Consider the following 16,985-nt stretch of genomic DNA (forward strand, 5'->3'; position numbering starts at 1 on the left):
TATGGTTAATGCACACTCATTTTGGGTGGCCCACCCACTGCACACAGCTATCACAGTTTGCTTTTAAGACATAATAAGAAAGATATGTGGATTAATCACAAAGAATGCAAGCTACAGAGCAATCAGTTTGTTCACCTCTCCTTTATAATATGCATTTTTCAAAAAATCATAAAATTTGTCCCCAATATCAGCCTTTATCTTGGGTGTAAATATATGCTTTGTGTAAAGGATTTTATAATAGAAACTTCTGAATGAGCATTTCCCCTTCTGCTATTACCATCTCCTTCTTCACCACTGAACACTTTTCCGTACCTCCTACTGTGGCTGTTTGAAGATTAACACATAGACCTGTCCATCCAACTTAGTCAAACAGTACCTGCATTTTTCATGTGAGGGTCCTCAATAGACTGTTCGGTTTTTTCCCATGACTTTCATTAACAACAAGTAAGAAAGGTTGTGGGGCCATAGCAAAATTCAGTGACTTAAAGTGTGGTTTTATGTTGAAAAATGACACCTCCTTACTCAGCACATTTGCTCCCTCTCGGTTTTCTCTCTTTTGCTGACTGTAGTGGCAAAACTAAGTATTTAATGTTTGTACTCGTTAGCGCTGCAAAGCCAATAAAACTGAGAGCGTGAGTGAGCAGGCATAAGTAACAGGACTGACTGGAATTTAGCAAACCATTACATTGGTGCAAGCCCCTTGCAGACAATGTGCTTGCACAAGTGTCATTGTGGGCATAATCTGAAAAACATGGAGTTGCATCAGTGTCAAGTGAGGGCCAAAATGGACCTTCTGTTGCTGATGATGAAATGCAAGATGGAAATAAGAGCCATTTTGGCTCTCAGAGCCTGGGCTGAGTTCACAAAACTGATAGGAAAAACATATTTTTACTTGCAAACTAAGCATACTGGAGAATAAAGTAAACATGAAACCTCACAATGCCATTTTTGAAAAGTCACTTTTCAGACCAGATCTGCACTTTAATACCTGAACAAATATTTCAATTGAGTGAAGAAATACTATTTAATAAAGTATTGGTAATGTGCTGAGCCCTGAAGAGTATTATTTAAACCACAGGCCTGAAAACACTGTATGAAGAGGTACTGCTGCCATTATCTTTGGTTTTTAATTGGAGAAACAGGAACAGAGATGTTAAGTGATTTGCCCAAGGTTACAGATAAAGCCGGTAGCAAAGACATATCCTATTCTGCTAATTATGACTATCTGTAATAGGTGAAGCTTTCAGTCACATCTATTGTTAGGGCTGCCTAACACTTTCCATAATAAGTCCCTGTTTATAATTTTGCTGGGTTGGAATTTTTCATGCCAGGTCTCTGCCTCAGGGTGATTTTTTTTTTAAACTTTCAACAAAAAATACTTCATCCATGTCAGCCAAGGGTAGGGGAAAATACATAGCTTTTTCAATGTTAAAATCATCTTAATTGAGCTCTAGCCCCTCCTTGCTTTGAAGCAGAGCTTGACATTTGGCAGGGGAGTCACCCTGAAATCAGAGACATGCCTTCTTGTTGTCCTTGTGACAATTCCCTCAAATTTGTCTGCTTTATAAGCCTCTGAAAATCATAATTTGCACATACTCGGAGGTTTGCTAGATACTGGCAGTAAAAGTCTGCAAAAATTCCATTTGCCCTGAATGCGCTTCAGCTCAGACTTCCCTGAGATTTCTCCTTCTGGTTTGCTAGAGGCCAATGTGGAACTGGAAGGGAAAGCAAAAAGTCCCATAGTTGGGACCCTCCTTCCAGATGATGATGTGGTATCCTCTCGCACTGAGGATACCTCTCCAGGAGAGTGAACTCCAGTTATTAGGAAGAGACAGGTATTAGTAATGGGTGATTTGATCATTAAAAACATAGATAGTTAGGTTTGCGATGACCAGGAGAACTGCATGGTGACTTGCCTGCCTGGTGCAAAGGTTGTGGATCTCTCAAGACATCTAGATAGACTTATGTGTAGTGCTGGGGAGGAGCCGATGGTCGTGGTACATGTAGGTACCAATGACATAGGGAAGGATAGGAGAGAGGTCCTGGAAGCCAAATTTAGGCTGCTAGGTATGAGATTGAAGTCTAGGACCTCCGTGGTAGCATTCTCTGAGATGTTCCCAGTTCCACGCATAGGTCCAGTTAGGCAGAACTGCAGGGTCTCAATGTGTGAATGAGACAATGGTGTAGGGAGGAGTGTAGATTTATTAGGAACTGGGGAAACTTTTGGAAAAGGGGGAGCCTATACAGGAAGGATGGGCTCCACCTAAACCAAAATGGAACCAGATTGCTGGCACTTGAAATTAAAAAGGTCATAGAGCAGTTTTTAAACTAAGGGCTGGGGAAAAGCTGAGAGGTGCAGAGGAGCATGTGGTTCGGACAGAGACATCCCTTAGGGGAGGATCTATTAATGGAGATTCTCTATGTCCTAGTAAGGAGAAGAGGATGGAAGATGATAAAATACAGGTAGGATCTGATGAGAAACAGTCAAATGAAAAAAAGTCTCATTCAATTACATCATGTAATGGGAGACAGCTAAAAAGTGACATTTTTAAACTGCTTATATACCAGTGCTAGAAGTCTAAATAATTAGATGGGTGAACTAGAGTGCTTCATATTGAATGAGGATATTGATATAATAGGCATCACAGAAACTTGGTGGAATGACAATTACCGACCAGCTAACTAGGATGGTAATAGTGACTGTGAAATGTTCAGGGAGATTGGAGAGGCTATTAAAATAAAAAACTCAATAATAATGGGAAATTTCAACTATCCCCATATTGACTGGGTATATGTCACCTCAGGACAGGATGCAGAGATAAAGTTTCTTGAACACTTAAATGACTGCTTCTTGGAGCAGCTAGTCCTGGAACCCACAAGAGGAGAAGCAATTCTTGGTTTAGTCCTAAGTGGAGCACAGGATCAGGTCCAAGAGGTGAATATAGCTGGACTGCTTGGTAATAGTGACCATAATATAATTAAATTTAACATCCTTGTGGTGGGGAAAACACCACAGCAGCCCAACACTAGCATTTAAGAAAGGGAAACTACACAAAAATGAGGAGGTTAGTTAAAAAACATATTAAGAGAACCAAAAAAGAGCCACCGTGGTTAAACAACAAAGTAAGAGAAGCAGTGAGAGGCAAAAAGGCATCCTTTAATAAGTGGAAATTAAATCATAGTGAGGAAAATAGAAAGGAGCATAAACTCTGGCAAATGAAGTGTAAAAATATAATTAGGAAGACCAAAAAAGAATTTGAAGAAAAGCTAGCCAAAGACTCAAAAAGTAATAGCAAATTTTTTTAAAGTACATCAGAAGCAGGAAGCCTGCTAAACAACCAGTGGGGCCACTGGATGACCGAGATGCTAAAGGAGCACTGAAGAACGATAAGGCCATTGTGGAGAAACTAAATGAATTCTTTGCATCGGTCTTCATGGCTGAGGATGTGAGGGAGATTCCCAAACCTGACCCATTCTTTTTAGGTGACAAATCTGAGGAACTGTCCCAGATTGAGGTGTCATTAGAGGAGGTTTTGGAATAAATTGATAAACTAACCAGTAATAAGTCACCGGGACCAGATGGTATTCACCCAAGAGTTCTGAAGGAACTCAAATGTGAAATTGCAGGACTACTAACTGTAGTCTGTAACCTATCATTTAAATCAACTTCTGTACCAAATGACTGGAGGATAGCTAATGTGATGCCAATTTTTAAAAAGGGCTCCAGATTCGACCCTGGCAATTACAAGCCCTTGAGTCTGACTTCAGTACCAGGCAAACTGGTTGAAACTATAGTAAAAAACAAAGTTGTCAGACACATAGATAAACATAATTTGTTGGGGAAAAGTCAACATGTTTTTTGTATAGGGAAATCATGCCTCACCAGTCTACTAGAATTCTTTGAGGGTGTCAACAAGCATGTGGACAAGAGGAATCCAGTGGATATAGTGTATTTAGATTTTCAGAACACCTTTGATAAGGTCCCTCGCCAAAGGCTCTTAAGCAAAGTAAGCTGACATGGGATAAGAGGGAAGGTGCTCTCATGGACTGGTAACTGGTTAAAAGATAGGAAACAAAGGGTAGGAATAAATGGTCAGTTTTCAGACTGGGGAGAGGTAAACAGTGGTGTATCCCATGCATATGTACTGGGACCCATACTGCTCAAAATATTCATAAATGATCTGGAAAAAGGGGTAAACAGTGAGATGGCAAAATCTGCAGATGATACAAAACTACTCAAGATAGTTAAGTCCAAAGCAGACTGCGAAGAGTTACAAAGGGATCTCACAAAACTGAGTGACTGGGCAACAAAATGGCAGATGAAATTCAAAGTTGATAAATTCAAAGTAATGCACATTGGAAAACGTAATCCCAACTATATATATAAAATGATGGGATCTACATTAGCTCAAGAAAGAGATCTTGGAATCATTGTGGATAGTTCTCTGAAAACATCCACTCAATGTGCAGCAGCAGTCAAAAAAGCAAACAAAATGTTAGGAATCATTAAGAAAAGGATAGATAATAAGACAAAATCTCATATTGCCTCTATATAAATTCATGGTATGCCCACATCTTGAATACTGTGTGCAGGTGTGGTCACCCCATCTCAAAAAAGATATAGTGGAATTGGAAACGGTTCAGAAAAGGGCAACAAAAATGATTAGGGGTCTGGAATGGCTGCCATATGAGAGATTGATTAAAACTGGGACTTTTCAGCTTGAAAAAGAGACAACAAAGGGGAGATATGATAGAAGTCTATAAAATCATGTATGATGTGAAGAAAGTGAATAAGGAAGTGTTATTTACCCATTCACACAACATATGAACCAAGGGTCACCCACTGAAATTAATAGGTAGCAGGTTTAAAACAAACAAAAGGAAGTATTTTTTCACACAACACAGTCAACCTGTGGAACTCCTTGCCAGAAGATGTTGTGAAGGTCAAGACTATAACAGGGTTCTAAAAAGAACTAGATAAATTCTCAAAGGATAAGGTCCATCAATGGCTATTAGCCAGAGTGGGCAGCAGTGATGTCCCTAGCCAGTTTGCCAGAAGTTGGGAATGGGCGACAGGGGATGGATCATTTGATGATTACCTCTTCTGTTAATTCCCTCTGAGGCACCTGGCATTGGCCACCGTTCTTGTGTCTTGAGGATTATGCTGTGACTCAAGTAAGAGATAGGTGCCCAGGCGCCAGCCTGAGTGAGCAGGGCTCATGCACAGAGGCAGACGCATAGGCGCTGAGGCCTGGGGAACTTGTACAGTGAAGTTTTAGGTGATGAGGGATTCTAGGTGCCTCCAGAGTTGGGCAGCAGTGGAGCAAGGGTTCTGAGAATCACAATGCTGCCTAAATATTGGACTTAGGTGCCTAACATGAGCAGTCCTTTTATGGATCTGGGCCTTGAGGACCATTGCGAGCTGCTGTAAATTGGTGCTTGCCAAGTTAGGCTGCTTAAACTTGTTCCAGGTCAGAAAATCAGGGGGTCATTACTGTCTGTTAGTTCTCAACTTTCTTCTCTTTTCCCCACTCTTCTTGGCTGCACTCGGGGAGCTGCCTACAGCAAGGGAGCCATCACTTGCTAAGCGCTTCCCTAGACTCAGGCAGAACCAGTTGAGCTCCCACCCTGCTGTCCCTCATCCAACAGGAACAGAGCAATCAGAATTGTTCTCTTCTCCCTCCCCTGAGGGGCAGCAGGAATCAGTAGGGAAACTGCTGAGCAGCTGCGCAGGGAAAGGTCAGCAGCTGTTCAGAGTGCTCTTGGATCACATCAGAGCTGCTCCTGGAATTGCAGGCAAAGCAGTAGAAGGCAGATGGTGAGGTCAGGCCCCCATCCACCATCTCATGGTGATAAGGCTAATTCAAACATTTCCATTTAAAAAACAGTGTGTCACTCAGTGAACACATTTTCAATCGATAGTCCGATAGAAATGATCTTGACAGTCACTTTCAAATGCCTCAGGACTGGACACCTATAGTATAAGGAAACTCAAACATAACTGGAAAGTTGTACCTTTCTTTCATTCATCAGCCTATACACCAAAAGCTGGGAAATATGTTATGCATTGTTCATTTTGAACAGAAGGCATGGACTTGCCTGACATCAGCAAATTAGTTTAATTGACAAATTTATTTTTGCAAAAACTAACTCTATTTTGTGAAAATTAGCATATCTGCCTATAATTCCATTTAAGTATTTCAGAAGCAACCCACCTACAGGGATATGTGAACTACTGTTGTTTTTCATATAATAGAATAGTGGTAGCTCACCATTGATGAGCCAAGTGAAAACTTGAGTTTCTTCTGGTCAAGCAGAGCTACATTTACTTTTATATCTGACTTCTCACCTCCCCCTATTATATACACAATCTCTTCCAAATTTATGACTGCTCTCCTATGCATCCCTGCAATTCTTTATCTCTGTAACTGTATGACTTACCTCTGTAGCCTGTAGGTACAGTAATCAAATTGGCACTGAAATTTTACCTTTCCATTTTAATTTTTAGATGGGGCAAAGGAATCAAATTCAGTAGATAGTTTGAAGAAAAGTTTTGGGTGCTCATGACCTGCATTTGCTATTTGGAAACAAATGTTGCCCAATCATTTGTGCCTATTTTAGGCGATGTACTATTGAATCTGAACTCTTCATTCTCTAGTTCATTCTTGAATGCTTCCAATTTGGCTGCTACACCTTTATTTTCCCTGAGGATATTTTACAGCTGTAGATCCTATCCTTTGAGATAGCTGTGTCCTTGGTTTCCTTCCACCTCTGCCAGTCATTTCTATCTGCAAACAGAGTGAAAAAGGGAAATGAAAACCTTCTATTTTTTCCAGTGTTTTTAGGGATATCTAGGGCAGCATTCTGATCTCATTTCACCAGTGTAAATTCTTACTGTGCCATGAGTAGTAGCACTGAAAAGTGAGACTGACTCTGTGAAAAGTGCACAAGAATTATTCCTACCAGTTATATTTTGATATTCCAGTTGGGGAAAACCCAGTTGGAGAAGCATTATTTACCCCTTCATACAACGCTAGAACTGGGTGTCACCTGGTTAAATTAATAGGCAGCAGGTTTAAAACAAACATAAGAAAGTACTACTTCACACAAAGCAGAGTCAACCTGTGGAACTCATTGCCAAGAGATGTTGTGAAGGTCCAAAATATAACCAAGTTCAAAAAAAGAATCAGATAAATTCATGGATGGCAGGTCCATCAATGGCTATTAGCGAAGATGATCAGAGATGGAACCCCATGTTCTGGGTGTTCCTGAACTGCTGACTGCCAGAAGCTGGGACTGGACAACAGTGGATGGATCACTTGATAAATGCCCTGTTCAGTTCATTCCCTCTGAAGCATCTGGCAATAGCCACTGTTGGAAGACAGGATACTGGGCAGGTGGACCATTGATCTGACCCAGTATGGCCGTTCTTCTGTTCTTAAAACCAAGTTAAAATCTCAAAGCTGCAAATAAAAAAAATACACGATGTGTGACAAGGAACACACAAAGACAGTCCCTGGAGAATGGAAGTTCCTGCAGGTTGACATATAGGAAATAGAGAGTTTGGGGAAATTAATTTGGCTCCCTGTCCTACTGATAAATCACTGGTCTCTTTTAGAAGCCAAAGGAACTACTTAGAAACAAGGACATGAGTCCTGGGAGTAGAAAGTATAATCTTGTTAGGAAACCAGGGCAACCTCAGAAAAGATAAAATAAGATATTGTTCCAAAAGCCAAAGATAGAAGCGGCTTTTAATAATATAATTTACAGGAAACGCATAACTGTGGGATTGCACAAGAATATTAAGCGCTGCTTTCTTAAACCCCAGCATAGGGGCAGAAGGGCATTCACAAATCACCAATCTAGGGGGTAAAAGTGGGAGGCTGGACTCAACTGACAAAATTAAACTCTAGTTTCTCCCCAGTTTTTTGAGGTGCTCAGATTTTGGTTCAGCCCACTACGTATAGGGATACTGTCTCCTTGGATCCGTTTTGAGTTTGAACTCTTCACTGCGAAGAGGTGTTTTTTGGACCCCGGTTTTTGGTTTGCCCCACTGCGATCTGTGAAGGCTGGATCAGGAACCCCTGGCCATTGGAGACCACCTGCACAACTTGGACCCAGCTCTGAAGATTCAGGAGGCCTAAAGTTCGGGGCGTGCAGCTCTGGGGTGGGGGGGTGTCTCCTTGCCCCCCATACTCGGCTTGCACAGAAAGCAACAGGTGGCCGAGCTGTGCCTGCTGCTGGGGAACCCGGCGCGCGCCCCCCTGGCACGACTCCAGCGTCCCGCGGCCCCCGCTCTGCATCATTCATGAGCTGGGTGTGGGGCGCGGGGAGCTGCTGATTGGTGCGTGCGGCAGAGGGCGGCGCCTGCCTGGGGGGCCTGGCGGGGAGGCGGCCGAGCGGGGAGGCTCAGCACGCCGAGCCGGGAGCCGCCGGAGCCGGAGCCGCAGCCGGAGCGGGCTGTCCCCGGGCCGGGGTGAGTGCTCGGCTGGCTCTCCCCGCGCGCCGCTCTGCAGGGAGGGTGGAGACCGCGGAGGGGTCCCAGCGCCGCGCGCCCCGCCCCGCGCAGCCCCGGGGGCTGCAGAGTGCACGGGTCCTGCCCTGCGAGTTGCTGCTAGTCCCTGGGTGGCGGGTCCGCAGGCAGTGCGGGCCGGGGGTTGGGGTCCGGAAAAGCCTGGCTGTGCTGTGGGAGCCCATTGGCGCGGGGTCTGAGCGGGTATAGAAGACATCGGGGTGTACGGGAGAGAGGTACCCCCTGTAGGGAGTGGAGCGGTACCTCCATAGAAAGCATTGGAGCAGAGGCAGTGCTAGCCCATGGGGGGCCCTAAGCAGGGATATTTGGGTGGGGCCTGATCCCTCACCCACCCTTAAAATACGGATTGTTATTTGTACAAACCGAAAAAGATGCCAACTTAATGCATAGTAATCGCTTGTTAAAAAGCCCACGTTCAATAACGTGAACAGTATTTGGGGGGTTATACTAAATCAGGACTCCTTTGAGCCTCTTGGGCTGCTAAGCAAGTGCTCAGTCTACTCATGCCTAGCGCCACCATTTATAGCGTGCGAGAGAGGGATCCCCTCTAGCAGAATGGGAAAAGAGACGGGACCTTGCTGTAGAAAAGAGTGGACATGGGCTGGGTGGGGGGCAGAAGGACACCCTCCCATAGGAAGCATTGCGGGAAGAGAGGGTCCCTCTATAGAAAACACTATGAAGGGGTGAGGCATGTGTGACGGAAGGGTGAAACATCCTTCCCATTATAGAAAGCGTTGTGGTGGGACCGTATGTTCTCTGCTGTGACTGAAGATGATTCCTTGACCCCCTAATGCTGTGTTTGCATGAATTTTGCAGAGAAGGGTATGTAGCATATGTTGGGGGTCATTGACTCTTCCAAAGGAAGTGGAGTCGAGACCTAATATGCGTGTGAGGGTTTGGATGTGAGACAAGCACAAGGCAGTACTGTGGGAGAAAAATGAGGACCTCCAGAGATTAACTATCAGAGGGGTAGCCGTGTATTCTGGATCTGTAAAAGCAGCAAAGAATCCTGTGGCACCTTATAGAATCCGAAGAAGTGGGTATTCACCCACGAAAGCTCATGCTGCAAAATGTCAGTTAGTCTATAAGGTGCCACAGGATTCTTTGCTGCTTTTAGAGATTAACTAGTATACCACACTATGGAGATGAATAGGGTGCTGTTTTAGAAACCACTTCGTCTAGCAGGTTCAAGAGGTGGTGTTGTAATAAGCAAAACTATGCTGTGGTATCTGCAGTCAAATCTTGAGTCCAGACTTGAAGCAGAGACCCAGCCATGCTCACCTTGTGGCTTTGTATATGTTACAACATTTTATTGTGTTCAAAGGTGACTGTGAAGAGTTAAGTTAGCTTATGAGTTACTGACCATTAGTCACTGTAGTTTAGGACAGATCGTATTGAAATGTCATGAATGATTACATTCTGGTCCCAGCAGGGAATCCATGAAGTGTTTGTTTTGTGGGGTGGAGAAGGGAAGGGGGGTGAGGGAGAGGAGTTGACTCTGTCTCCTTCCATGCATCTACCCAGGGAAGCAATTAAGAAAGAAGCTGTAAAATCAGTTCTGTAACTCCAACCAAGACAGAGTTTAACCACAGATCATACTTTTTAGAATTAAACTGGTAGGGGGGAAGAGGAAGAAAATCCCAACTGCTTAAATGTAATTGGGAAGAAGGGGGGAGGGTCTTGTCCCATTTATGAGATTTTATTTACACAATCTGTTGTAATCCATTTTCCTCTGCATTAGAACCTTTCCAGCATACCCCACCAGTTCTGAACTGTCAGCACAGCAGATTTCCTTTTAATGGAATGGTTTCATAATGTTTAATGTTTTTATAATCTTTTATTATTGCTCTACAGTGCCCTCATAGGGCATGCTTTATAAATATTATCAGAGCAAACAAGCTGATTTTTTTTCTGTCCCACTTAATGCATCTATAATCTAAACATTTGGTCAACTGGCTAAAATTAAACCAGCTGTCAAATCTTTCTTTCTTTTGGGGATGGAGACTGACTCCACTGGAATTAATTTTAAGGCAGTTGTTAAAATTATCACCTCCTTGTGAGGGATTTTGCTGTGTTTCAGTGAAACATAATCCAATTTTAAAATTTTTATTTTTAAATCTGTTTTGTTTTTTTTAAACAGATCCAGAAAATGCCATCCTATGTTCTGCATATCTGGCTGCTGTGACTCCAGCCGTTCTCCCATTTTGAACTCACAATATGCATGTTAGATGCAAGTTGAGACTCTCCAGTATTAGTTTTCATTATTGTTTTGCTACTGTGTTCTGCAGTCCCTGATGTTTTAGAAGGAGGTTTTTTACCCATGAAAGCTTATGCCCAAATAAATCTGTTAGTCTTTAAGGTGCCACTGGACTCTTTGGTGTTTTTGTGGATATAGACTCACACGGCTACCCCCTGATACTAGAAGGTACACATACTCCCTACTCCTCCTATGGCAACAAGTTGCAGTCATTATATCACAGGCCTAGAAGAGGTTTTGTAACCAAACGCCAGACCTTTTGTGACTTGCCAGTGGCTAGTGTGGCTTATCATTTTATGTATTCTGAATGTGAAGCTTTTTTTTTTTTCTGTGTGGAATCAAAAGTTATAGTACAGTACAAGTAACTGTCCCTCATGTGGCTGTGACCTCATAATTTGCATTGCTCTTGTGGTGGTTAGTGTCACTGGACTCTGGAGAGGGAATTATAGACCAACTTTTCAAATGGTTAATTTAAAAAAAAAATGTAATGCACACAGCGGAGTCCTTGATCTGTGCCCAGCGTGGGCAAATGCCCCTTCTTCTGCCCTCCATTCTTTGTTCATTGCCAGAGGGCTCCCACGTCCTGCTCTAACAGTCTGGCTCCTAGTTGGTTGAATCTCAGTTCAGAGTGAATTGCAGTCACATCACTGGATTGCAATATTATGTTTGCATAGATTGCAGCATTAAAGGGAAGAAATGCAGTGTAGTTGTTAAAATTGAAAACTAGACGTTGGAGAACCTGTGTGCTATTTCTGGCTCTGCAACTGAGACTTGGTCTGATCTTAGAACAATTCCTTAACCACTCTGTGTCTCAATCTCTTCATTTATAACAAGGGGATACTATCCTACCTATGTGTCAGGCATGTCTAAGCTTAACTAATGTAGTAAGGTGACTTGAGAATCTTGGATGAAACGTGCTCGCGCGTGCTCTCTCTCTCGATTATTTATATATATGTGTGTGTGTGGAGTTAGTATTCTAGCATACTTTTTATACAAAAGTTTGTGGCATGCTCTCTACAGAGTGATAGACCGCAGATGCCCTAGAGTTGGGTGTAGTGCATGGGTGGGAAATCGTTTTGGTCTGAGGGCCATATCTGGGTATGTTCCCAGCCAGTGGTAGCTGTGGGGGCAGCATGCTGAGCCCCTTGGCCGCTTCTGTGTGTAGGGGGGACATGCTGCTGCTTCCGGAAGCCACGCAAAACCATACCCCCAACCCCGCTCCCCAGCTGGAGTGCCAGAGAGGGATAAGCCCCACTCCCCAATGGGACCTCAAGGGCCAGATTAAAACGTCCAGATGTGGCCCAAGGGCGGTAGTTTACCCACCTCTGGTGTAGTGACTTCTATACATAGAAAAGTATGAGGAGGGGTTCAGGGGGGAAAAAAAGCCAAAATCTAGTATTTTTAAAGATGAAAGCTAATACCTGTGCAAATTACAATGAGAAATAAACTAAATTATTCCGTTCAGTTACATTTTATGTAGCTGAACTTAAGGTTTTCATGAAAAACAAGGACATTAAAATGAATGTCTGGTATCGTGTGAATTAATTAATAAACTCCTTTTAAAATACTATACAGCTCTGTTCTCCTGCCCACACACTTATACTGAATATGAAGAATCTGTGTATCGCCATGAGTGTAGCTCACAAGGCGCAAGAGTAAAGCGTAATGTACGTTTTGTTTCTAATGATACAAAAGTCTTGTGCTATGGTGAAGAGTGTCATAGAAATAAACTCTCATATATGTTTGTAGCATTTTTTTGTCGCTCTTGCAGCTTTGCCTTGGGGATTGGTGGCATTTTTATTGATTACATATTCTGTGGATAGGTTTCTTTTTCCAATGCTGTTGATCTACTGTAGCATCGTTAGCTAGCAGCAAGCTTCCAAAAAGTTTTTGTTTGCCTAGCAAGATAAGGAAAACAGAAGGATCCCACTCACAGCCCCGATCCCTTTTGATTTGAGTAGGGGAGCTGTCTTTCAGTGAGTGCAATTCCTATTCAGATGCACATTGGCTTTTTGAGCCATAGGATTGGTAAGATTTTTGCAAGCTTATTATTTTTATTATTACTATTATTATTGATATAGCACCCATAATGTACTGGTGCTTTACAGAGCACTTGTCTTGAGGAGAATTTAGACTCTTTTTTGAAATAGCATGGCAAGAAATACCACCTGTTAGAGGGAGAATAAGAATTCTAGAGGCATTCCTTTTTGATTCCCAAGAGGCCAGGGGAGCGAAAACTATTTTATTTCTAAAGTGTAGTTGCTAAATTTATTTATATTTATAATGATAGCATCTGGGGATTTCACTGGCATCTGTAGAATTGAAGAACGTTTATGTTCCTGTCCTCATAGCAGGGTGCCATTAGTGTCCTGAAATGTGGGATTGGACCTTGCATTTTCAACAGCATTCTTCTGTTAAGCCTACTAATCTTTTTAATGTTGTCATAATATTGTATGACTTAATATTTTCATCAGAGTCACACTGGTGACTCTACTTGTTTTTCTCCATCAAGAAGGCACCTTCATAGTGGTTTACTCTTGTCTGCATAATTCTGTGAAACTAAACATTCTCAGGTTTGGAAATTGAGGGCTCAATTTATCACCAATTGAAGTCAGTTGGAACCTTTCCACTGGCTTCATTAAGCATTGAATCAGACCCTAACTGATTAGCTCAGAAACTAAATAATAGATTTACTTGAAAATTATCAGAAAATTCATATTGCACTCAAGTTGTGTACTATTTTTTTCGTGCAAAATAGAGGTTGAACTGTTAAAGCTGGGTTTTATTTCACACTTAAAGTTAACTATGATGTTCCTACCATTCCATAATTAGAGGCATTCTAAGCAATTTACAATGTATGCTGCTTGTTACATTTAATCATAGGGCAATATATAAAGGGGTAAGATAGCAATCCACGATGAAGAAAATCTTGAAGACTAAAGAATGAAGTAAACAAATTCGGGGAAAAATATAAGATATCCTTTGGGCCTATATATCTGTCTGGTTCGTAGCATAGATGCTTTGTAACAATCAGTTATTGCTTTGAAAACATTGAAATATTTGAATTTATATGTGTAGTTTTATATGTGTAGCATTGAGCGTCATGCTTCAGGGTAGTTGGAAAGACTGCCTTTTTTGAATAAGGGATAGGTTTTTCAAATATTTAGAGTATTATTAGAGTTGTTCTTTCCTGGCTTTTTCTAGTAAAGATAGGCCAGTTACTGAGAGGAAATAGAAGCTGAACACCATGAAGGGGAGGAATAGTCTTTATTCCTGGCTCTGATTTTGGATTATTCTGTCTCAGAGAGCTCCTCTAGCTTTTGACTGATATTTTGAGCAAAGCATGTTTATCGCTCTTTGCAACAATAAGTAGTGGATCTGTGGTGTAGCTTGGTGTAGTCCAGGTTGATAAACTGGATTTCTCCTCAGAACACTTGCTGTGTGTAATTTAGCAGGGGCGATGGAGGATGGGAAAAGGTTCTTAGATTTCCCCATAGCTGTGGTGTACTCCTGCAAGAGAACCCATCACCACCAACATTGTAGTTTTCTGCCTTCATGCTTCATCAGTCTTTGGTGCACCATGGGGGACAGGGGTTGTTTGATAGTAAAGCGTGTGTATTGTTCGTATTATTTTACCGTTGGTCCTGCAGGTGGATGGTTCTTTTCTTCCAGGGCGTTCTAGAAGCTCACCAGATTCATGACCCTTCAAGGATGAGCCAGTCTGGGTGGTTCACCTCTTGCTTGGGAAATAGGGTGACCAGACAGCAATTGTGAAAAATCGGGATGGGGCTGGGGGCCAATAGGGGCCTATATAAAACAAAGCCCCAAATATTGGGACTGTTCCATAAAATCGGGACATCTGGTCACTCTATAGGGAAAGTCATGAACTCTGCTGGGGGAAAGTACTGTTGGACCAGGAAAACAGTATACTGCTTATATTCCTCATTTCCACTCATAGGCCAAAGCTCAGTCCAGCATATGGGTCCAGACACAATTCAGAAGAAATTAGTGGTTGACATACATGACAATAGATCACCAAGATGGTGTTACAAAAAAACACCATATATGTGTACTGATGTTCTGAAGGGCAAGAAATCTAGGAGACTCCAGTAGAGTGCTAGACAGTAGCTTGATTGGCCCCTCTAAGGAGTTTGCAGTCAGTTGAGGCCTGTACGCCAGCAGGAGTCTGGATCTGTCCTGTGCTTGGATTTGTATTACAGATGGATGCTCTTGAAGGATTTAGCCTTTAAAAAAAGAGCATTTTTGGCATCCGAAGTCAGAGGAGAACAGAAATGCCATCTTTTTTGTTTTTGTTTTTCTGCTTATGTTGTACCAAATAGCCAGTACCGGCCAACTGGCCCAGGGCTGAGTTGTCTAACTAGGCCTCAGTGACACAGAGGCAAATTCATGTTTCATTTGAAATGAACAGTATTGGCTCTTTGCTTATAGACTTCCTCAGCAGTAAAATTGACATGACTCTTGTATTTTCACTACTGCTCTTGTTTTCTTAATAAAAGATGTAAAAGTGACCAGAGTTTTGCTAATTTCACTGTTTTGGGAAGCTACAACCAGCAGCAGAATCATTAGAGTTGAGTTCACTTACTCAAAAAGACCATATCTCATTGGTTCATGTTATATTATTTGTATTACCATAATGCATCAGAGCCCCAGTCATGGACCAGAACCCCATTGTGTTAGGTGCTGTACAAACACAAAACAAAAAGACTGTTCCTACCCCCAAAAAGTTTACATCTAGGTATAAGACAAGAGACAACAGGTGAAGCAGACAGACTGGGATTAAAAGGAAACTATAGGACAGTATTGGCCAGTAAAATAGGCAGTGATCTCAGCAACCTAACTATTCTCCTATTTTTGTAGGCCTCACAGCAAAGGAGAGTTCTGAAGGGGGATAATGAGTTAGTTTTGTAAATGTTTACAGAGAGTTACTCTCAAGCGTGGGGGGAACATGGAAGAAAGCATAAAGGTGCTTGTTTGAAAATTTTAACAAGTGGGTGATGGAGGCTGACATGGGCTGAACAGATGTGGGAGTCGACTTTTCAGTGCTGAATAAGAGATGATAGGTAGGGTGGCCATAGATTACAATAATGAGACAAATAACTGATGTTTGAAATGATAGAAAGAGGGAGCCAGTGATGGGATGCAAAGAGGGGTTTCGTGATCAAAGCAATGGGCTAGGAAAATGAGTTTTGGAGCAGCACTTTGGATGGATATGAGTGGGTGATGGTTCCATTTGTCAAGGCCAGAGAGAAGGAGGTTGGAGTAATTGTGATGTGAACTGATGAGAACCCAGAGAGAGGTCTGAGTTGAAGATGACACCCAGCTTACAGGCCTGAGTGACATGTAGGATTGGTAATGTTTTCCACAGTGATTTGAGAAAGGGGGCAGCAGGGAGGATTGGTGGGGTGGGGGATTAAGAGCTCTGTTTTAGCCATGTTGAGCTTGAGCTGACTGACATCCGTGAAGAGCTATCAGAGACAGACCAAGTTTTTAATTTGGACCGAAGACAGGTCTTTAGTAGAAAGGTAGATTTGTGAGTGTCAGCATACAGATGGTAGTTGAATTGGTGTTTGTGGCTGAGATTACTTTTTGAGAGAGAAGAGAAGGAGGCCAAGGACAGAGCGCTGTGGAAAGCCTTACAATTAGCAGGAATTTGTGAATGAGACCCATTTGTGCTTTATAGGGAAAGCTTCCTATCTACCTGTGGCAAGCAGATTTTACAGTAATTGGCAGAGAAGGTGTTCCTTGAATCTAGAACATTCAGCATCAGTGAAATGATTTAGCTTCATTTTTATTAAAAATTGAAAGTGAAGAATAACTTACATTACATTATTGGCTATGTGGAAAGGGAAATATGTTATACTAACTATGTGGGGGGTTGTTTTTTGGGGGGCATTTTAAGTTTATGGGAAGTAAGTATTTTAATTAAATATTTAAATTTTAGTATAAGAAAATGCATGAAGTTGATGTTTTAATCCATATTTTATTTTTAAAGTCCACATACCCTGTCTGATGTCCCAGACAATGTTGTGTGCCAGAATTTTTTTTCCCCATGACCATATGTTACTGACACTATAAAATGAATTGAAAGTTTTTAAATCCTTCTTTGATAGGTGGTAATCTCTGGCTCCTCCGTTAATAAAATAATGACACAAGGGTAAAGAAATAAATATGCCT

At 42.1% G+C, this 16,985-nt stretch overlaps 1 protein-coding gene across 9 annotated transcripts in view; it reads left to right on the plus strand.

Annotated features, from left to right (window-relative positions):
• Positions 1-8,023: 8,023 nt before the first annotated feature.
• Positions 8,024-16,985, plus strand: part of PROM1 (prominin 1) — an 82,510-nt gene continuing 73,548 nt past the window's right edge. For 8 of the 9 annotated variants that reach the window (XM_045020039.1, XM_045020044.1, XM_045020045.1 and 5 more), the window contains exon 1: positions 8,413-8,476. The gene's annotated coding sequence lies outside the window, so the exon portion shown is untranslated. Of the gene's footprint in view, positions 8,168-8,412; positions 8,477-16,985 lie in introns of those variants that run through there. The other variant, XM_045020040.1, reaches the window with a different exon arrangement.

Source organism: Mauremys mutica, chromosome 5 (genome assembly GCF_020497125.1).
Source record: "Mauremys mutica isolate MM-2020 ecotype Southern chromosome 5, ASM2049712v1, whole genome shotgun sequence".
Taxonomy (NCBI): domain Eukaryota; kingdom Metazoa; phylum Chordata; order Testudines; family Geoemydidae; genus Mauremys; species Mauremys mutica.